Raw genomic sequence first — 24,017 nt, 5'->3', positions numbered from 1 at the left:
AAAGACTCTCTAAATATCTGTTTACTCATTCTGGAGTAGCAGTCAAGGGGAGTACTAAAATCTTCCAAGATAAATGTCACACGCTGCCTGTTAAAAATTCCCAAAAATGTTGTTTTCTTAAGTCTTTCTTTACTAATGTGCCTGCTTCAATTAAAAAACATGTTCTAAAAGTCCCCCAGGGGGTGTATTTCAATGGCTGGCTTTTGCAGAAAATTTGCAGAAAATGTGGCTACAGCGCTAGCAACAGGGCTTTGGGAGGGACATGAAAAAATGATGTCCTTTAAAGACCAAATGATTTCCTGTGGGTTCAAATCTTATCATTCTTCTGAATTAATAAATTTTATACCTTTCATCTTGAGTTCTGTGGACCTTGTCAAGTTGAGACCATAATACTTATCATCAATTTATCAATAAAATCATGGATGACGCTTCAGAGGCCTGATATTTGAGACCTGTCTTTTTCCCTAGGTCTCCCCTAGCGGAGACTCCGGCATGGATTCCAGATATTTTTGTAAAATAAATAACTTATTTTCAAGGTAGAGCATAGAGCAGCTCTAGCTGAGTGCCACCTGAAGAGGGACCCTCAGCAGAGGTTAATGCTAAGCCAACTTATGCCAAGTAAATTCTATAGAAGCAGTTTCTAAACAAGTTCTGTAAGGAGCAGTATACCAAATAATTCAATAAGCTAGGGCGGTCTATTCTCTGGCACACGGAAAGCTTCCCAGCTGTGACCCAGCACAAGTACTTGTGCAGTGGGGCATTCAATCTCTGCACAGCACAGTTTCATCTCTTGGTGTCTCTCTCGATACCAAATTGCCAATGTGAACACTCCTGCTCACAGACAGGGTTGTGGCAGAGCTAATACAAGGTACTTGTCACGACAACTTAAGTAACATCCATAATTTTCCCTCTAGATTTTGCAAGATGAATGCACAGGTATAATCATTAGCTTCATTAATTCTAAAATAGTGGTATACCTTTTGCTTGCTACTTGCCAGCAGATACAGCCACCAGGTGGGCAGCTATTAAGGGCAAACCACAGTTCCTATCACCCTTTTTTGTTCTTCAGCTTCCTTTTGCTGTGCATTTTCCTTGAGCTCTTTCCCTTTTGATCTCCTTGAGAAAAATGGCCTCCTTTATTGATTAAATTACGAATTCCAATGGAGGATGGATGATTTGAGTTATATGATAACACCTGTCGGAAGTCATCAAATACAATTGAAATAAAAGGAAAAATTAGCACTCTCTTTATTACAAAGGTTTAGATGTTGAGTAGCTGACTGAATTAAATGGAGATTGAGCAGATCTGAGAGAACTGATTAGGAAAAACAAAGCAGAATTCAGGAAAGAGCTACCAAAATTAACAGCTCACGAATTCACCTTAGAAAAATATGTAAAAAGTTGAGGAAGAGAAGCAAATTGTAGTTTTTCAAGCATTCACAACCAGAAATTGCACAAAAGCTTGTCTCTGTGATAAGACTCCTCAGATACCCAACTCTGACACCAAGTTACCAAAGGCCAACAAATACATGACCAGGGCAGCAACCCCTCGAGTTCATTCATTCAGCTTCAGTAGGCCTTTTTAATTAGTGGTATCACAAGCAAAATAGAGTTCTTGGCCTTTGTTCTGTGCCTGGGAACCAACTGCATGCCAGCTTTTGGTAATGTATCATTGCATTTTATTCACTGCTCATCTACACTAATGAGGTATTTTTATTTTTGTCTGCTTGTGGCATTTCCTGCAATACTGACAGATGTCTTTGGCTTTCCTCCTGAAGATTAAGCAACCGTTATTGGAGTTCTTAAATGAGACAAGAAGCTGATACAGCAAAGTGTATAAAATGGCACAATTCACTTTAGAACTGTGTCATCTTCCAGTCACTTCCTTGCAAGCTCGCTGCAAGGTCAAGTCCAGCAAAGATGAGTTCTAGCAAAGCTCTGGAAGGAGTGTAAACACAGCTGTTAAAGAAGGGTCGCAAACATTATGTTATTTACTTACAGCCTCTGCATTACTGAAGTGTCATATTCAAAGTCACGCTCCAGGGAAAATCCTTAGTAACCTGTAGAAACATCAGAAACAGAGTCTTCAGTGGATAATTCTAACTACATATTCTGTCCAATGGGGAAGAGAATTTTACGTCACATTTTGACATTATTTTGGAAACAAAATGTAAAGAACATATCATTTAAGTTTAACCACAAAACAGTGTAAAAATTTTCCTTACTACTCATCTACAGGTTGCTTCAAAACCTGCTTCAGCTGCAATCTTTTTTCTCAATATTTGCTTTCTGCAAAAATTCTAACCTGCAGATTTGCTAGCAGCAAATGTTCGTAGAACCAATAAATATTTTAACACACTCAATCTAACTTAGAAATTGTGCAGCCCTGCCTGAACTTTCCACAATCCTGAAAGCTTCATCCTCGTGGAAGAGACAAGGAATCGCTCTTGTCCAAGTTTCCAAGTGACAGATTTACACCAGTGAGAAAAGTAGGCTGTGAACACACATCTTACTCCTCACTGCAGCACCCTGCTTGGGGACATTGCTGTCCGCACCACCCATCACCCTGCCTCATCGTCCAGCCCTGCCCAGCTCACTGCACCCTCCGTTCTGTCAGCAGAACTACTCACAAATACAGTCAGAAACTGGTTAGTAAGACCTATTTAAACCATTCCAGTGAATCCAGGAGCTGTAGCCAGATGAAGACGTGTGAACACAGCCTGCAGGATTTGTCCCAGGTCTCACCGCAAGCCTGGCAGGGCAGACAGCTGGTACGCTCGCTGTGAACCCATATCCCCCCTCCTTCAAACTGACCCCAAAGAAAAGCACAGACTGAACAGATTTGCTCAAAACCGCATACCTCAAAGGTTATTTTCATTATTTTAACCTTTCTGTCTTATCCAAAAGCCCAAATTCCACCAAAACCTGATGAAAGAGGCAAAAATTGTAACAAGTTATAACAAATTCTAGATTCTTTTCTAATCATCTATTCTTTAGCTTCACATGATGGCAGCACCCCAAAGCCCAGCCCATGCCTGACCCCTTTGTGCTAAGCACTGTGTAAACACTGGCCGTGGAGTTTCTGCTCCCTGGAGCTGCCCGGCAAGAGATGAAGGAGCTGAATGAGTGGGCAGGGAAGAGACAGAGACGGCAAAAATCAGAGGGCACTTCTGCACAATGGCTCGTGAGCACAAATCCCACTCAGTCAGTAAGAAATGATTCACTGTAAAGAGATTCTGACCCTGCTACCTATTATGCCTGACAGACAATCTCACTGAAATCATTTATCTAGCTATTTACATGGCTTCCATTAGAGCAATGTCTGAGCATTCACAAACCAGATGGGTTTTTCCTCACTGCGCTCCTGAGAAGGAACGCATGCTGTTAACTCTTCATCACGGACAAGGAATAGAGATGTTAAAAAGGAAATTTATATTTACATATATATACCTTTTTTTTTTTCCCAGGGAAACTAAAATCTGACCTGCCAAAACCCTGTATCATGCCAGAGGGCTCCCATGGGTGCCACACTCAGGGATGGGCCATCAGACTTTAGCCATAGGCAGAGCTCTCACCACCTTGGTAATTGTTCCTTGAACAACGGCTTCTAAATTATGTGAATCAGGAAAAAAGAAAAGGAAGATGAAAGGAGAAAGGGGTAAGGGAAAAGCAGAGAGAAGAAAAAGGAAAGGAAAAAAGGGAAAGGGAGAGAGAAAAGGAAAATATAAAATAATAAAGAAAATGTCATAATAAATGTAGCAAATTGCAGCAACAGAGTAACCGCTTACCAGTTCACTGGTAGAACAGAAGCAATTGTTTTCTACAAAAGCTTCATTCATCGCATTTCCATAACCCAGAAAATGCTCCCACAGTCCCTTCTTTCAACATTTTAATACTAACACGCACACACACTCTCACATTTCCTTCCTTCTATCAGTCTTCCCTTGTAGAAAAAAATCATAGGAAAGGGATGAAGATGTTGAAAATTTCAGCAGCTGTTCTGCCAGAGCTGAATCCCCAAGGTGGGAAACCCAGGGGAGCCCAGGGGTGACAGAGCAGCTGACAAAAGGACTCAGCCTTCACTGCCACTTCACTCTTGGTCTTTAAAATGTGGAAATGCTTTTTTTTGGTAATATCCCAGGAGGCAGTTCAGAGCCCAGTACACCAGGTTGTAAGAAAATAAGATGCATCTGTTGGCTCAAACCTCCAGGACTGGTAGTCATTTCTACAAAGTAAGCCACTGGTCAGCACTAACTCTCAGGTTTGATCATCAGAAGGATTTTTGGTCTGCAAACTGCCTAACCCTCTAAACATAATAGCTCCCTCCTGACCAGAGAATAGAGGATTTTTTAAACTCACCCTTTGATCTGCAAGAAACAGCCTTCTCCTGAAATTACTCCTCAGATCTTTGAACTCCCTCTCAAGTTACAGCATGAAACCTTTCCTATCTCTCCATTAAAGCAGCAGATAGATGGGATAGTCTTCATCTTTCAGGACTCTCAAAGTTTGTTTCACATTAACTTTAATGTAAACAGGACGTTCAGAGCTCCCGTTGAGGTTAAAAGAACCAGACCTGTAGAGTGTGCTCAGTCAAAGCCAGGAAAACCTGCTAGTCCCTCAGTAGCGCTGTCATCAATTACAAACAAGCAGGATAAAGTAAGTAGCACAGTGTAACGGTCAAACTTGCCCCGCCACACACCCATCCAAACCCATGCTGTCTCAGCCAACAGCAGGGAATTCCAAAATTAGAATAATAAACTGCCCATCCTGAGGCAAGGAGCCTGTGAGACCAATGCAACAGCCATCACCCAGACTTTGCGGGGCAGCAGAAGTTTCTCCGCTCTTGCCGGAGCTGCCAGCCAAGCTCTGGTGAGTAGGATCTGCTGGCCAGGCCACAGCTGCCCCCTTGTCCCTGATTGCTGCCCAGCCCTGGGCAAGACATGTTGCCTTCCTCTGACCATGCAGAAGGAGAATATAAAAATGCTCACAATCATTTGTGAAAAATCTCCAAGCAGTGCCAACATAAAGCCCTGTGACTGGCGTAGTAGAGGTGGAACTGTGATACTGTGATACTGTGAACTGCACCAGAATCAGGACCTGCATGTCCTCTCTTCACTCATGGGTTTTACCCTTCTCTTCATCCCCAGTTTAAGCTAGGCAAGTGTTATTGCCTCTTTGCAAGCTATGAAAAACCCAACAGAGCACATGGATTAAACACCTCACCCAAGGTCCCTTGGGACATGTACATCTGCACTGTGAACTGATCTCAAAATGCCACAAACCCAGTCTATTGCCCTTCCCTCCAGCCCAGCCTAATTCTCTGAATTTCATGATGATTCAAAGCTCTATTTAAAGCCCTTACAGCTATGGGTGTGTGCAAGGAATTGAGGCTGAGCCAAAAAGTTTGAATTTAGCAGCTCTGGTTGGGATTCTTCTTGTCAACAGTGAAACAGAGAGCTGTGGGGTTTTAACCTGAAGAGGAGAAAAAGGTGGCATGTGTCATCTGGGTGGTGATGTAAACCTCCAAGAAGATACAGTAGCAATGCCAATGTCTTCTCTTTCCAAATTAACCCATCTTCTAAGCAGGTTGGCCAGCCAGCCTAGCATAGCTTTGCCAAGCCCGCTGCTTGCTTACAGACCAAGGGCTGCTACGAAACAGGAAAAAAATGATACAAAAGACCCGCTACTAATATCTCTTTCAGTCTCCCAGTGGCCAGGCGCAGTTACATGCTGAAATGAAGGGCAGTCCTGATAGCTGACAATGCTCAAAGACACACAGCCATGGTTTATTACTCAAACCATGCTAAGCTCTTTAGGTAAGCTTTATTATTGCAGATGGTATTGCTTGCCCTAGATCTGTTGACCAAAATGAGGTTGCTCTCCATAATCCTTCAGAGGCTGCTTATAAATCGGAGAACACTTCACCTCTGGACACATGGCGCTAATAGATAATAATGTAAATGGTCCAATGTTTTAACCTTAACAGGCATTTTCTTGAGTTGTTGTAGACAAAAATGAGGTCAAGAACTCTGGTCATGAGCATTAAGTTAGAAGAGCCCCAGTCTGGGGTCATCTGGACCACTCTGGCCTTTGTGGCATAGTGCACATAGCTGACACAGAACAGGAACCTATAGGCTGGGGTTGCAAAGGTGAGAGCGGGCTGTACTGCTCCTGCCCCTGCACAGCTGTACTCCCCAGGGGCCCACCACCTCAGTCTCCTGGACCCCATCAAAGTCATTACGTCTATCAAGAAACAGCAACAGCAGTAACATGGTTGCTGTGAAAATAATTTTGAAGACATCAGCCCCTAAACACACACAGGAAATAAAATCTGCTTCTATATGAGCCTTTTTACTTGTCCCAGGCTTCTGAGGGATGTCCTTTATAAAACATGAGATAAGAGCAGACTTGTTGTTCAGGCTGCATATCTGTGTGGTTCCTTGGATACCAACGAAAGCCCAAAGGCAGGTCTTGGCATCTCATCCCCTTCTTATAAACTCTTTCAGAAAGTTAGAGCTGACTTTGACACGAATACGATGAGAAATGAGGAGCTATCTGTGCCATTCTGGGGAACATGCCAAACTCTGTATTAACACCCCCCCACCCCATTAAAAACAAAACAAAGAAAAAAAACAACAAAAAACAACCCTCCTGTTTGCTACTGATTAGGCAGCCGAATTAAAACTGATGAAGTGATTGGATAGGATCCAAAGCTGTTTATCTGCACATAAATCACAGACATGCTTTACTCAGCCAGTATGGATTTACTGAGCTAGGGGAAAGACTTCTTATTCAGAATGCTGATTATTATAGCAATTAAAATATCAATGAAGCAAACATTTGGGGTAGAAAACTGTCAGGGGCTACTGGAGGAATCACTCCATTAAATATTAATGCAAACAAATTTCTAAATAAAAAAAAAGTTTTAATTGAGAGTTGTTTTGTTTCTTCTAGCTAAGTATATGACATTAGAAAAATCAAATTCTAAAGGAAGAAAGACGCACATTAACTAGCTGGACATGCCAAAGGAGATTAAAAAGGATGGCTGATACATATTTTATGATCACAAGGGAATAAAAGAAAAATTAAGAGAGATGTACTGTCAAACCAGACACAGTGTTAATAGCTAGTATATGGCAATAAGAAGTGCTGTTCCCACAGCTATTAATGTAAACTGAAAACTGGGAGCAGGCAGCAGCAGAAAAAATAAATCACACTTTTTTTTTTTTTTTCAATTTGAAAATATGTGTAAAATAAATCCCTACCCCCAGCATTCAGTCTCTGCATCCCAACCCCCCAACAGCAAGACAAGGACTGTCATTTCAGCAAGCTACAACTTCCAGGCGAGTAAGACAAGTGACAATTTCTTCCTATTCATCATGGCTAATTTATTTATGCAATTTTTCTACTTCTTAGAACCACTGGCCTGTAGATCATCTCCCCCTTCCCCTTTGAGTCCTGAGAAACCATTTAACATGGGAAGTGGCTAAGGGGGGCAAGGAGGGGAAGAGTGTCATGTAGCCAAGTTACACATCCCAGCTGGAATTTGGGATGATGTCTTGCAGCTCTGACTCCTTCAGCCAAGTTTCATACAGGAAGCACGAAGGCGCCAAGGGCGCAGTGTAACACACTGGAGCCAATAAATAGCACTTGACTCCATTAACACAGTCGTGCTATGGATCCCATCACGAAACCCTCCGTCACCTTGCAATGTGTCTGCTCACAAGGTAGCCAACAACCTGCACAAGGGACAGTTCAGCATCCAAGAGCATCCTCTGATGAAGCCTTACAGATGCAGAGTGTGTACATATGTGGGATGTGAGAAAAGGCAAACGCCACTCATATATAAGTCTTGTACTGAAATACTGACCACCGAAGGTTATGGTGTCACCAGTGAGGCAAAGGGCAAACTGCTGTGAGGAACAACCCCAGCCCTGAGGAGACAACTCGCTCTTGGCACAAAGGCTGCTCTCCAGGTCTGGGATGGGCATAGGAGTATCAAAGAGGAGCGGGCATCCCCAGCAGTTCATGAAGTTTTTGCCCATACACAACAATCTGTTCCAGCTGTGCCGCAGAACAGGAATTTGTCACCAAGTGGCTGTCAAAAAGGGAATTTGTCACCAAGTGGCTGTCAGAAGGGGAACTTGCTAAGACCTGTTTTTGTCTTCAGTGTTGTATTATTTATCTTTTCTCCCTAGCTACCCAGAGCACACATACAGTGCTGATCCTCTTCTGCTCAGCACGCCTCATGCACCAGTTCCACCCTGGCCTTGACTGGAACAAGAAGCTTCATGTTTAATTAAATCTCCTTAGACGACCAGGAAAAAAGTTTCTAAAATTCTGACATTAAAATATTGTAATGCAAACATTGGAAGTCTGCTAGCTACTTTAAAAAAGATTGTGGTAGCAAGAACAGTTTCACGCAGTATAGGAATACTTCAGTTTTTCTGCTGGAGTAAGAGATAACTTTTGAGCAAAGTAGTTGACAAATTACTTAACAAATTTGTCAACTACTTTGGAGCTATCAAGATGAAAGGCTTTATATAAATGTTGTATGATTTTTTATGTATATATAAAAAATACTTTTACTGGACTGTTGATAAAAGCCTGAGCTACAAAGGAACTCTTTCCCCCAGTTGAGAAAAGGCAAGCTGCTAGCCAAATCTGTTCAATCTCTGCCTTTCAAACAATATAAAGCAGTAAAACTTTCAGGAGCAACACCTCATCTGTTTTTTTTTTTCCAGACTGCCTATCAGGAATCAAGCAGTAAGTAAACATTTGAAAAGTGTTCCTCTGAGAGCAAAGGTTTAGATTTGAGTCACAGGATCCATTGAAAAGAAAAATTGCTTCTGTGCATTGGGACAGTGCCTTCCCTTCTGAAAACTTTATAACAAGAATAAATGGAGATAATCCTTTTACAAGGTATAGTCCATATGGAAATTCATTATTGCTTCCCTTTAAAAAAAGTCAAGATAGTTTAGAAAGTGAGAATGGGGTCACTATGGAAAAAAAAAAAAAAGTATGCAGCAGATTTCCTAATGACTGTATCCAGTAAAAGTATAGTCAAAAAGCTTTATCATGGTCGTAAAGCTCCTTTTGATGAGAACATGAGATAAACAAAAGAGGGAAAGACACAATAAAGCCCTAAATCACTAAGAGTATTTAATGCAGAAGTGGGGATATATGTATGCAGAGATTGTTGATTAAATATTTTAAGGACCCATTCTTCTCGTAGTACAAAACTCTCGCTCGAGTAGCTTCGGCGCTGCGGCTCCCTGAAGGCTGCATTACTGCTTGTTAGCCCCGTGCAGTCGCTGCTGTGGAGAAGCAGCTGAAAGGAACCATTGTTCCTGCTTTAAAAAGAAAACTGAACCTCCAGAGAAGGTGAGTGATTTGCAACGGATTTTATGGCACAGCTGGGGGAAGGGAGGAACCCTGAGTTATGGGCCAGTCCCTCCCAAAGGCTGGTCTTCATTGCTTGCAATGTTTCTACTGAGAACACCATGGAGTTAGGTACTATTATCATCCCTGCCTATTCCACATACACACGACTGTTAATTTAAGGCTGTCACCAGAAGCACGTGTGTATACGAGGGAGGTCACAGAGGCAGGGCCCGAGATCCTGCTTGAAGACAATTAGATCTATATTCTAATTCCAACAGGTGTGAATCTAAATAAACTCCTTCCTTCAGTGGATTTATACTACAGGTTAAAATTTTATCCTAAAATGCCTAAATTAAACCTACAGCTTCTTGGAAATAGTTTGTCGTGTAGCCAGCATTCATCCTGAATTCGGTTTGATTGCATCACGTAAGTGTGGCAGGCACCTGAGGCCAGAGCGCAATCCCACACCATACGCAGCTGTGACACCCGGACAAAGCAGCGTCAGTCAGGGGCCAGACAGAGCGCCCTGGGTGGTCACACTGAGCCACACACTTTTCTTGAACACTGATTAATTTAGGTGATTGGATGAGTCAAAGACTCAGAGGGAGCTTTAGTTCATTAGGGTTTTTTTGTCTTTAGCTATTCCAAGAGAAGGTTTAAGGGACAGAGGATCTTTTTAGCATATAGTCATGATTCTCATTAGCACTGAAAATATGAATATGAAAGAGTTGAAGGGGAGATGGGAAATAACTGCAAACATCTTTAGTCAAAGAAAATGCCTCTCCTCGTCCAAAGGGTACAGCTGCTGTACACCATTTTGGGCAACGAACTGGTTATTCTGGAAAGCTCTGTGTTGAGCCCATCATTCTACAAAATCAGAGAGAATATATTTCTATCAAAATTAAAAAATAATTTTCTATAAGGAACTTAAAATGCCTCTCTATTTTCCAAACAGAAGTTCTAACCTCTCCAAAGTGGAAACACTTCCTAGTTTCAGATAGCACAAACAAATTGTAAATAGTATCTCCTTGTAATGCTACAGTGGAAAAGTCATATTACAAGGGTAACTCCTTGCAATGATGGGACAAAACTGATCAATTTCCATTCATTGCTTCCCTGCCCATTCTGCTTCAGATGTACCCATACTGAGTGATGATGAAGTAGTAGGTATTTGTGTAACAAGGAATTCTGACTAAACACACCAACAACATAATTTTGGATTTTACCTGGAATAACTAGGCCCTGAATGTGACCTACCTTTTTAGTTAAACTGTGCTTCCCCCACCCACTTAAGAGCACATGCAAAAGTTGCCTCAGTTCCCTGTATTGCAGAAGACATGCATTTTTTAATATCCAAATTGTTTCAGAAACCTACCTACTTCACACACAGACTGAAATATACAGTCCTTGTTCACAACAAAATCAAGGGAGAAAGTCCCATTGAGTCCAATGACAGCAGAGCTAAGAGAGTCCTGGAAAACACTACATCTAATGTCTGTCATCCTTTACCTTGTCCAAAATCACAAATAGGCTGTGGCAGCCTCAGAAACCGAGGCCAAGTCTTCCAGCTCTCAGATTTGTGCCTTGACTACTTGACACATCCTCTCATCACTGGAGGACAAAAACCAGAATGATCAGGGACCAAAAGCCCTTATGCTGAGCAATCTGAAAATATCATGTTTCAGCACAACAGAGACATGTGTCATTCCATCACTAACTCACCAGCCCAGAGGCCAAGTCCAAGACAAATATCCCGGCAGCAGTCCAAGGTCGGAGCTCCAGAAGGTAAACCCGTCAAGAATCAGTGACGTAAACGCTCCCTCTCAGAGGCAGTCCCACTGCAGTCTTCTCCGAATCCCTTGGATTCTGCAGACTTCTTTCTCTCGCATCCCTCTTTGGTCTCCTTCCTTCTATTTTTCTCATAAGCTTGTTCGTGGGTGATTTATCTGAAAAAAAAAAAAAAAAAAAAGGCATTTTATTTCCTTCATTAAAAAAAAAGTATGCCTGCATCTGGCTGACACAATGATGCTATTATAAAGTCCTCTTTGAGGAAGGCTGTCTCTCCTCCTGTCAGGTCCTTGCTCTTTCCTGAGTTACGTGACTAAGATGTTGGGAAAATAGCTCATAGCTCATAGACTTCATGGTCAGCATCACCTTCCTTTCTCCCTCCTCAGAATGTTTTTTGAAACAAATGATTCCATGCCTGGTCTGAGCATGGAGTCTGATATAGTCATCATCTCCAAAGGCTCTACTTTTTATCCATCACTGACCAGCACACAGAATCCCTATTCAGTATATATGTGACTCAGTTTAATTTTTCCAAAGGTCATTTGTTTACTTTCTGCTAGAGACTAATGAGTAAATATTATTTGGTAAGCTAGAATTTCATGAAGCCAAACTAAAACGAGGTCTCCAGATCACTAGATGCAGCATAAACATATGGTAAAAAGTTTGTAATCATCCCCAATGCTACAGAGGCATCCTGGGAGGCAGCCAGGAAAGGAACCGAAGTCAATTTTCTGAGTCCCAGTGTAAAGCCTTAAACATAAAGCCATCTTTCCTCTGTATCTCTGCTCTCAGAAAATGCTTATTTTCTGAGTTTCTGCCTTGCTAGCAAACATCTAAAGCTAGCAGTTATCCATCTCCAGTATCAGCTCAGTTACAATTTTAATTGTAATTGGTTTCCTAAGTCTCCATCTCTTACAGTAATTTTTGCTGAAAATATACCTCCCATTGTTGCATGGACTCCATTCTAATCAAGCTACACTGTTCTCTCCACATGTTTAGCACCACATTTAAAAATCAAAGTGCAGAGAGACGCCAAACTTTGACCCTAAATAAGCTAATATATGAAAACATTACAGTGTGCTTTGGCTAGAGGAAAAGAGGATTACTTATAAAGGCTTTACTCAATTCTTCGTGGCTGTATTACAAGACAAGCAATTACAAATCTCCTCAGATTGTTCTAAACAGTACAAGTAAACTAAAAAAAATGAGATACACAAGCCAACGTCATAAATGTTTTTCCATACAGAAATGTTAAGCACAGTTACAGCACAGCTTCAGGTCAGTCCAGTCCAGTAGTAACTGCAAGTGTTAAGAACATACAAAGCGAAGACCAGATTCCAAGCAGAATCCCATCTTTTTCACCTGTAGAGAAAATAAAGTTTGAGGAAAACCCAAGAAAGACTGAACCAAACTTCAGAGAAGTGATAAAATCCCTGAGTCTGCCCTATATGCAGAGCTAAGGATAGCGCTGTTAGGGATCTGAAGAAGAATGGCGTGAAGGATGGAGATTCTGCCAGACACTGACAAGCTGAGCCAAAATGGAGCAAAACAGTTATAAAGAAAGACTTGTTTTCTCTTGGTGATGAACTACCCTGTTCAACTACAGACCCAGAGCAGAGACAGGAATTAGTTTATGGTACCTAATCAAAAAAAGGTGTCTGACACCTACTTAAAGAAGGGAAGATATTGGAAGTAGGTCCTTTGTTTAACAACATAGGAAAGAGTCTTCTCATCCCACAAAGCTTCTCCCATTTCTCACATGCGGATAAAAATGACACCTTCTAGGGAAAAACCATCTGCACCCCAAGGAACAACCTGATGCCCAGCATGAGAGACTGATGTTTGGATCTCCACGCTGCCTAGTTTAACCAGACCCTCTGACATTTGTCTTTCACTTCTCAGCCAAAAGCCTAAGTCACAAAGTTACTGGCTGTCCAGAGAGATGTATATATCTGCATCTTAAATAGTGACCTGCAATTACTAGTACATTCCCAACCAGCTCTGCTTTCTAATACCGTATGACACCAGCCTGCTTAAGCTATATAAAATACCCCAAGAAATTCTGAAACATCCGTGCTTTCAATTCTTACCAACACAGAGGACTATCTGCATGAAGGCATGTTTTAACGCTAATCACACAGTTTTCTGTAGCTCCGTTCTGACTTTGCTCGGTGCAAACACACACATGCCTGTGGGCATTAATAGGGGCATCTAGGATCGTGATTCAGAGAAGTGAAGGCAAGAAGGAACCAACAGATCATTTTCTCTGGCCTCCTGCTGACAACTCAACTTCCCCAGTCACACAGCTGAGTCCAGTAAGTGCTACATATTAGTTGATGAGCACTGGTAATGTGCTGTATAGGTCCAAAAAATATTCCCACGAAACACCCAGGGAGCATTACCTTTCCTAGGGTTCTGGAACAACTCTGCTACTATAAATTTTATGTGTTATTATTCAACAGTTTCAATGACTCATGTGAGGGATGGATTAAATCCATGATTGTCATTCTCTGACCCAGCCAAAAAGATTGAGTTGATTCAGAAAAATGGCTTGCACTTACACTTGATAATTTGCATCTGCTTTTCTCAGCCTCTTTCTTTGACATTTACTGTCAGTGCAACTGCTGCCATTGCTTTCACTGAACATCACAAACACTTTATTATTAATTTTCAGCACATCTGCAAAGAGGTCTGAGAGCAACTGGGACGACAAGCCCTTCAAGCACCTTACAAACTTCTGGCTGGAACAGGAACCTAGAAACCAAGCCTTAGAAACTCGCAGCTGGAATAAGGAGCTAGCAGCTGAGGTAGACGGTACATCCAGTAAGGGATGTATAGGACCAGGAGACAAAACAGAATGGATTGAAAAAATTGATTGATTTCTGCCATAGAGGCAGTAAGAACCGCTACTCCTGCAAGCGTTTATGTGTTTGCACTGGAGAAAAAATCTTGGCCAGAAGCCAGGTTTCCATCTGAAACTGTCTGGTAGCTGAGAAACTGATAGTTTTGCAATTTTTCCAATAAAATCTCGAAGTTTAAAGAGATATTTCTATAAAAGTAGTGTTTTTACAGGAATGAATTAATTTTCCAACCAGCTCTCCAACATACACATCTATAGCAGCATGTAACAACTAATGCTTGTATTTAGGTTGACTTATTTTCCTTGCAAAAAGCAACACTGTTCTTTGGGTCACCACCCATTTTCATCTCAGATAAATTACAGAATTAAATCTACTGTCTTCTCCACTTCCATTGGTGCTGGCAGAGATCAATGCTTTGAGACTTTTTTCTTTCTCCGTGTACACTTGGATGTCCAGCAAGCCCTGCCCATCAGAGTATCCCATTAACTCTCCAAATGACACAAGATCACAGTTTTACATTCACTTTCTGATCATTATCAATATCCTGCAAAAACTGCATTAATTTTTGAGCAGCTTGATCCTTAAGAGAATTCTATTGCTTAAACAGAGTAATCATCAGCTGTGTTGGACAATAAGAGCCATTTCTGTGTACTGAATGCTACCATTTAATTTCATTTTCAAACATTGCAAAACCCACCAGTTGGTGATCATTGGCTGCTAACTGGGATCCCTATGAAACCTCATTAATTAGCTACTTTTTGCCTGTCAATGTATTTAAAATAAAACAAGAAATATCAACTGTGTATCTGTGCCACAGAGACAGAAACATTTCTGTTAATCACTTGTCTTCATCATATTAGAATCACTGACTTAAAATACCAGTATCAGTTCTTGAATCGTTCAATAATTCCAGTAAGTTTACAGTGGAAATACATTTTGCCCACTTTTACTCAGACGTGAGGTTCTGGCAGCATGAATTTGCAGTCTTTTCCTCAAAAAGCCTTCTTGGCAACACAGATACGAGGCTCTTTTCAGACATGCTCCTAAGAAACACTGTAGCATGCGGGAGACTAAGAGCCCATTTGGAGCAGTGAAACCTGTAGGTGGTTAATTAAGACCAACCCTTGCATCACTAATGGCCATCAGGTCAGCTCTGCTTCTGGGAAGCAGTGGAAGTGAAATAGAAGAGTCGGGTTTTGAATAGATACCTCTGCGATGCCCAGATGTCTCCACAACACCGCGAAGAGAGAAGTACTAAAGTCCCAGGAAGCCCGAGGAAAAATCCTCACCAGCCTTTCTGTAACGTGGTTCTGACCAGACACAAACGCTGCAAGGCTGCAAATCTCCATGCAGTCTAGAAATATCCACTTGTACAACCACAGCACACATAACTTTTCATTTCATATTGCGAAGTCACAAAAAACCTAATTTATTTCTTCACTGTTAGAGACAAAAGAAGGATTCTCAACATGTACTGATGTTACTGTAGTGCCTTTATTCAAATATGCATTATTAATGCAACTAATGGTCATGATGAACAAGGCTGACAAAACACCGCTGGGCTCCCCAGTCAAACCCACTGTTTCAGGCAGGAAAGATCCACCTCTACACTTGCTGAGTTCCAAAACCAGCCAACAATTTGCCTTTCTGCCTGCCCTTAATGATACAGAAGTTTAGCTTCATTTCCAATTTGAATTTGCCCTTTAGTAAATTGCATTCATTGTTCTCTCTGTTACTACTTGTGTTATGTGTCATTTCCTTTTCCTGGTATTAAATGACCCTTAAGATGATCATCCTGCCATCAGACATCTCTTTAGATGAAACTGGCTAAATTCATTCCTGCTCTGTTACCTCCTTTAATATTGTGGTCTTCCTTCGAAGTCTGGTTTCCAAAGTTAAGAGCATGATATTGGTGCATGATACTACAGGTGTGATCTTAGCAACAGCACAAATTCTCTTATCCTGACAAAGCTGTTTTTCAGCCTTCAGGTGTTATGAGTGATTTTGTTCTTCTCAAACACATCACACTACAATGAGAGGTGTTTTATTAACTTCCATCAACAAAGCTTTCCCCGACTGCTTTCAGTTTGTATCTCTCACACTCAGGTTATGTTTGCAGAAGGCTTTGGTTCAGATCAGACTCTCCCCTTGTGGTAACACGAACATCTATACCTGGAATCACCTGTCATTAAAAATCCATGTGGTCTCGGTGCTGCCTCAAGTCTTGGAGAGTTGGCAACGAGGTTCACAGAGGACTGCGCTGCCAAACAGGGATGAAGTTAAGAACTCGTGTTTTCCTGAACCTAAAGCTGGAACTTTGGTTTATGGGATTTGTTGTGGAAGCAGGCACTACCCAACATCAGTAGGGCTAATGTAGTTGTGAGTTTCAACTGAATTACCTCTCCCTTCATTTGTATGTTTTTTTTAACTTAGTTGTATTCTGTCATATATTTACTACTTTCTCACTTTTCACATGCAATTTGACACAGTCATTTCCTCAGCTGTGATCTTTTCCTATATGTCTTGCTTTGAACCCAGACCAAACCCACCTTTTGTTACAGAAAACCACTGGGTAACAATCCATTTTTCAACGCATCCAACACAGCAAATGCTGAGGAGAGCAGATTTTCGAAGTAAATCAAGCAAGTAAATGAGTGTGGGGACCGGGGCCCAAAAGCCATTTTGGAAAGCCAATTCTGAGCTACCTTAATAGGATCGGGCTGCCATATTTCAAAACAACATCGACGGACAGAAGTAATAAAACTTGTCTGATCAGTTTAAGCACAGGCATCCCTCACAATCACTTTCTGCGTGTGTGCACATGCACTCGCGCAAACACATACATTTCTTCACCCATAGAATCAAACCTCTTATGTTTCTTCCACAGTTAATTTGCAAATAGCTTATAACACAGCCAGAGACCCACCTAGAAGACTGCCACACCGTACGCACATTCGGCCCTCTGAAGATGTTAATTTCTAAGGTTTTTTTAAACATCTGTGTACGTGGATATCAATATCATCTGGACATCTAAATATATGTGTGTATATGAACATAGACACTTATTTATTTCTAATTTTGGCCTTATATGCCCCCAGAGAACAAAACACTCTAAGATTATTCTTTCAGTGAGGCTGTGGCAGCATGGTGAAAATCTCTCTGTTCTTAATTAGTCAAAAGCTCTTAAACTCATGAAGATATAAGCTGCCAAAAGTAGAAATCTCTTGAACGTAAGAAATGTGCTTTAGATAAACAGCAGGGAATAAAGTACAAGATGGCCCAGAGTTACTTGGCTTGACGAAGTTTTACTCTCCCTGGATCAGTAGCAGAACTTTTAGTGTTCCTCCTTTACTTTTAATAAAACTTTACCACAGAATCTCCCCGATATCATGACCTGGGATTCATAAAAACAATGCAACAGTCTCTATATTTTTCCGATAATATTTTCTAGAGCCAATTTTACATAGGATGTTTATAAATCACAAGAAAGCAGAAAATTACAATCTCCATTTCTTTACTAAAAAGCCTCAAACCAAATAAAAAGCAGCATCTCCATTTGTCGCATCATACACAGCTGTGTGCACCAGCCGTGACTTTTATGATACCTTATGCCCCGCTGAATGGTGTTTCACTCAGCTGATGCAGCCTTATTGGAAGGTTAATAAAGAGGCATGATCTTCAGCTAATAAAGGCTGAGTTCATTATAAAGGAGACACATTTCAACTTGCAGGGAGAAAGAGGGAGGAAAAAAGAGACAGCCAGCAGAAATCTCTGCTGAGGGCACTGTTGACATGCCGTAATTGGCAAAGCAGGGATCAGGGGCCTTTTATGAGGTTTTGCTATGACAGCACATGGGGCAGGCAGAGCCAGGACTTGCTCCAAAGCCCCCTGCAATGTTTTTTTCCCCAGAGCCACACAGCAAACCCAGAGCCTGTTTCCCAGCTTCAGGATAACAGAAAACAATGTTCCAGCTCTCATCTGCTCCTGTATTTGACACTCCTGATCACTTTGATGGACTGTATTGCAATTAGAAAGGGAAGAGGAGGCTGCCAGCTTAGGAGTGCTTTCTTTCACTTCAGGATGTGCAAGAAGGAAGGTCTCAGATGCAAACCACCTCTGAAGCACACAGGTGAGAGCGTGAGCTGTACTGTCCCTAAGACACAGCTGGGCCACCATCAGGCACCAAAGAGCCTCCTCAGGAAACAGGAATCCTCACTTGCTCTTTCCACCACTGCTAAGAAAGTGGGAAGCCAAGTTTGTTTTTAATCAAAGCAAGCCTTCTTTTCACATGTGCAGCCACTTCTGGAGAGCATAAGCCTGGCAAGTTGCTTCCAGCCTCCCAGGAAAGCATTTCCAGCACACCCTGTCCCAAGACCCTCTCTCCCTCTGTTCGTCCCACATGCACACTCTCAAATCCCATTGAGGTAAACAAATGAAAGGACTTCAGGACTGGGTATACTGACCTCAGAAGGAATTTTGCTCAAACAAGAATTAAGCCTGTAAGGATTTTGTCCTTACCAAGAGGCTTCTAAAGATTTCCCACGTAACAGCTTCAGGAAAATGACTTGTGGAATTTACATCCCGCTTTGCTCCCTCAGTCACTTTGGCAGCTTATCCTGGAGGGCACCAGAGCTGGCACTCAGACAAGCCGTCAGCTCTCAGCCTAACAAATTATTGATTCTCTCCTCACTTTGAAGCAGACAACAACAAACTCCTAAATGCACTGCATCCTTCAATATCTCTCTCTGGAGAAATACCTGGTTGTAACACTGGCAGTAAGGGGGCATTGCCATCTCTTAGGCCATGATGTGTGGATGACGCACTGCGGTTTATGTATTTTGTTCTTCTGCCTTCTAACCAAGGGTTGGTGACTTGGGGAGATTTTTGCACAGAGTGTGACTTTCAAATCCACAGTCAGACACAGTGCGACATACATACAGACATTCAAGTGCACATATATACAACTGACTGAACTTGGAATGCAGAAGGTGTCCAACAGAAAATGGGGTTAAGAGCTTGTTTGCCCCAGTATTACATTAAGAGGCAAACACAGTGTTCTATGCGTCATGCACTTAATGAGCTCCAGATTGCAGGATATGAAAAGACCTTGACATTGCCTTGAAGAAACAAAATGTTCAAAATGATCTGGATACATTGAGGCCCTTCATCATTAAAGGCACATCACCACACTGAGTATTAGTTTTATGAAATAGCTGTTATTTTTCTGTAATTCATAGCAACGTGTCCCAAGCTCTTCTTTTCCTTCTGCCTTCTCCAGGGCCTGTTCACTGGGGATGTAGGTTCTCCCTCAAACCCGTTGATCTGGAGGGGCTGAGCCTTCTGCTGCTGCTATCCCAGCTCTGCAGCCCCCAAACACTGAAACCAGCATCCAGCAGCCAAAATGTGCTGGGGACTGATCACTGGACTCATGTCAAGAGAGGTATTCAAGAGCAGCATCTACTTCTGCCTCTCTGCTTGTAGTCCTGGGAGCAGCTCTCTCTCATGTCAAAGGCTAGAAATGAGGGACATCAACGGAGTCCACCACAAACCAACCCCGCTGGGTACACGAGACAGCGCCAGGAGCTGCACCCAGGAGCTGCAGCTCACATTCTTTCATTGCATCCCGTATGCAATGCCTCCCACCACCCTGCACCACCTCACATTAGGACTGCAAGGGCTCCCTTGGGCAAATTCTGCCTGCTCCCAGCTTAGAATACAGACAAATCCAGCAGCTCATCTATTTGGCATCAAAATCCTTCCTCTGCACCTGGAATCAATACGGTTTTCATGCAAATTTTTACTACATGTGCTGCACCAATTCTAAACATTCATTCTGTTGACACACCTAAATAGCTCTGAAAATGATATTATGACTTCTCAGGTCAATGATCTACAATTTTATATCTCCCTAAATACATATTTATAAACAGCACCATAAACATTGTTAAGGTTATTGTGTGAAATTCTTATAACATTTCTAAGTGTATTTTTTGCAAATGCTATTTTCATAAGAAACATTAAACAGAAAAAAAATTACTTTTTGCTTCAACCACTCCTTTTCTGATACAGATTGATATAACAGATTTCAAATGTGCAAGAAATACTTTGTACCACAAATACTTGTCATTGTCCCTGTGTATTGCAGTATGTCCCAACTTCAAGTCTGCTTTGCTTTAGATAACATTGCCAAGTTACTAAAAAAAAAAACCCTCAGCAATGGGCTGTTTGCATCCCAGGGTCATAATAATGTATCCTGGTGACACTGAAACATCAAGACGTAAACAATAAAGAGACAAGGATGTTGACCCAAGTGGCTTAGTCTAAAAAAACTGCAATTTCAAAGCAGTACGGTGTTTAGACCATTGGATACATTATTGGTGCAGGTACTTGCAGAACTAGGTGCCAATTTTATTAATAGCATTTCTCAGACGAATTTGCAAACGGAGCTCGTATGTTGGGCTCACTGCAGAATAGAGACCTCTAACAGCTGCAGATTCATATATGCTGAAGAGGCTGAAATAATCACTCCTAGCCCCAAGGCAGAGAAATGGGAGAACATTTGCTTTCAATATATAAATCAACAAACGCTACCACAGCTCATCATTAATACAAACATATATGATAACAGGCAGAGGACAGCACTGAGACAGATATCTATCCTGGCTAGTTGGTTTTGCAGCCTTAAAATACACTGGATACAAATCAAATATGAACTGCCATTAGCTGCAGCAACATTTTAGGTGATGGACTGATAGTGAGACAAGGTAGATCATGTGTATCTTTTATTGGACTAATATATAAGCTGTTACACACGAGCCTTCAGGACAAAAAAGACTTCTGGGGGCTGGCAGCAGAATGAACATTTCTGTCCCCAAAGCACCTCACTGTTTTGAGCCAACACAAAGCCTCCACCTCAGTCCATTTTATCTCAAGCAGCCAAAAATATTTTTTGCAGCCTGTTTGTGACAAACAGTCACAATGGCAACTCACACAAACCTGGCAGGCCCAACAGAAAAGTCCTTACTGCTTAAGTGCTCCGTTTGCTTTTGCAGTGTCTCTGCCCATCCAGGATATTTATAGAGCACAGTCACTGGGATGTTCACAGCCCAATCGTAGGGACTTGGCATGTTTTGCAAGAAGCGCAGTCAGGAAAGGAGCAATTCTCTGTGAAAATGCACAGATACTTTCACCTGCCACTTGTACTTGGGTGTCCCTGGAACAGGTCATTGAAAATCTTTTGGGATTACTGTGCAATTTAGAGAAGGAAAAATACTGTCCTCAAGGTGTTTCTCAGAGAGAGCCAAATGGGGATTTGGCCAGGAGTGATTTCCATGTCTCTTTTGATAAGGTTTCCATACAAGCATAAGGGCCACTTAGCTGTGACTTGAACAAGGTGTTTCCAAACTAAAACCCTGAAGAGGCGTCGGCTGAGTTTAAGAGCTGGACTCTGAAATTAGCGGCTGCCATAACTCGGACGCTGTCTAAATGACCATAGAATGGAAAAAATAAAAACTTCCTTGTAGTTCACATTATACCAAAACCATGTGAAGCACAGAGAGTTTAAGTGATCTGGCCACCAGGATCAGGAGCTTAACTGTGATCTCGTGCATTTGCATAACACCTTCCAGACCATGGGCTGGATTGTTCAAGTCTCTAGGAAGCCCATGAATACCAAATAGGGATTTCAGCAGCACTGAGACTTAAGGGGTCAGAAAATCTTTGGAAGCTTTTTCCTTGAGCCAAACAATTTGGGAAATCATATCAGTTCTGCTAAAATTGTGTCTGAAAGGAGGAAAAAAAAAATGGAAGAGAACTGGGAAACGTCTGAAAATGGGCAAATCAGACATGGAAAACTTTGAGAAGCACAAAATATTCTGAAATATGGTTTTGCTTCAGATGTGTAACAGAGAACATGTTGAGGATAAAGATTTCTTAAAATGAAGCTGTTCTGTGAACTCCAAAACTTTTCTCCCCCTCAGAGTTTCCTTTCCAGTTTTGATGTTTTCTGATTTTGTTCCTAATCAGAATAAGTGCAAACATTAAAAATCCTATGTAAAACATAGCTTTTGTCTATCCCACAACTTATATCTGACAATCCATTCCTCTCTATAGGGACAACGTGCCCAATCACTTTACAAAAAAACTCTGTTCTCTGCCTCTTGGTATTGTTAGGCATCTAAAGATTTTTTTTAAATGTAAACTCAGCTGGTTAGCAAGAAATGAAGCCAGGTAGCCCTAAAGCGTACACCAAACTGCATTTCCAGACAAGTCAGTTAGAAGCATAAGGCTATGAATAAAATGCGGGCAACTCTCCCCTCTAAAAAAAGGAAAAATAATAGAGGCAAAGGGGAGACAGGAAGAATCCAAACAAGCAGCGTCCCTATGATAACGACAGTGCCGGAGCAGCACTGTAGTGTAGCCGGGCTGTGGCAGGCGATAACATTCTTTCCCCAGAGGAACCTTTAGGTTTATGACAAATCAGGCATGATGCTCAACAGCGATTTGATGAGCTCCACAACAGCTGCTGAGGTCTGCATGCCACTGCAACACAGCTGGAAATGCACAGTGCCGCAGAATTAACTGGATAATAACTCAGGGCTTGCCAAGCACTGAGTATCACTAACTTTTTCTGATGAGTTATTTGTGTCCATAATCAGCTGTGAAGCTCTTTAGGAAAGATGTCCTCTGAAAAGGAGGATTTGTCTGAAAAGGAACCCACTGTCATTAATAAAGCTGTCTGGACTCAAAGCCTCAGCAAATCAGACTCAAACCTATGGTGCAGCTGGTCTTAAAGCAGTTAAATGTTTTCCCAGTGATGGAAATTTAAGGAGTTTTTAAAAGAGAAAAAATGGCAAAGAAATGAATTGTCTATCAGAAAGGATTATTAGCACGGGGAGCAAAGAAACTACACAACCATCATAGTATGATCAGGGATGAAAACTTTTACATTATTGGAGAGCCATTTCTGACTTGGAAAAAAAAAATCCCAATAGTACAGTCACTTACATCATGATTGTAAGACAGCATCTGCTCTGAGTACAGGCTGGCACCAGTTCTCCCAGTGAGCAGGACCCAGGAAGCAAATTGTGGCTCAGGCACCTCCAGTTCCTTCAGTTCTGCTGAAGAAAAGCTGTGTCCACTTCACTGCAAGAAGCACTAAACCCCAGGCTGTATGCAGCCACCTGCAGGGAAAACAAGGGGCAGAACCAAGCCTGTTGTTTCCCCTTGTTCTGTCACGATGAAATGAAACAGAGTAGGAGGAAATAAATAGTGTGTAGAGTGCAGTGGAGGACAGGACTCTGCTCCACTCCCCCTTGCACAGGGACAGGTCAGGCCAACCCAGCTCCTCTGGTTTGGCTTTTTTGTGTACAGTACAAGTCCTTGGCACAGCTCTCAGCGAAAAGATGTCTCCTTTCATTGAGTGATTGCTCTGGCCAGTTATGGGAGCATCTCTCAGCTGGTGGTGGGGCAGCATCATGGCTGTCATCACCATTTCCGGAGCCGGGATGCTCTGCAGCTGCTATGCTCCTGGGCAGGTGGTGAATGAGAAAGGGGTGACAAGGGAGGGCATGGCAGGTGAGGGCAATCTGCGGGAGGAGGACAGGGGGCATATTCCTGTCCTTGCCTAAATAAATGAAAGATCAGCCCTCTGTCCAGAATTAGTTGTTCACACGTTGCCACACTGACCAGTCTTTTCCTGTCCCACACATGTCAAAAGCATCTGGCTTAAAGAATGTCACTTAAATAAGAATCATTGCCTTCTCACAGAATCACACAGAATCACAGAATGTACTAATGCCTGGAGCATAAAAACGATGGGAAAAACCCCAGCAGAATCTTACTCTGATTTACATCACATGCCATTTTATTTTTCACTGGCTGCCTGAGAGGTATGGAATATGGGGGGGTCTTTATCATCACCAAAGGAACAGAAACACAAGAAAAGAGCAGACAGGAGAGGATGAAAAGAGGAATAGAAAGTAT

The 24,017-nt window shown here is 41.9% G+C and overlaps 1 protein-coding gene across 8 annotated transcripts in view; it reads right to left on the bottom strand.

Annotated features, from left to right (window-relative positions):
* SEMA5B (semaphorin 5B) overlaps nucleotides 1-24,017 on the bottom strand; it is a 268,808-nt gene that overhangs the window by 181,797 nt on the left and 62,994 nt on the right. For 7 of the 8 annotated variants that reach the window (XM_065840807.2, XM_065840808.2, XM_071810817.1 and 4 more), the window contains exons 2-3: nucleotides 11,107-11,330; nucleotides 2,000-2,060 (exon numbers count right to left, since the gene is read on the bottom strand). The gene's annotated coding sequence lies outside the window, so the exon portion shown is untranslated. Of the gene's footprint in view, nucleotides 1-1,999; nucleotides 2,061-11,106; nucleotides 11,331-23,039; nucleotides 23,130-24,017 lie in introns of those variants that run through there. The other variant, XM_071810816.1, reaches the window with a different exon arrangement.

This window comes from Patagioenas fasciata, chromosome 7 (genome assembly GCF_037038585.1).
Source record: "Patagioenas fasciata isolate bPatFas1 chromosome 7, bPatFas1.hap1, whole genome shotgun sequence".
In the NCBI taxonomy this organism is placed as follows: domain Eukaryota; kingdom Metazoa; phylum Chordata; class Aves; order Columbiformes; family Columbidae; genus Patagioenas; species Patagioenas fasciata.
Note: the sequence above shows the minus strand (reverse complement) of the source record. Positions and strands in the feature narration are given on the sequence as shown.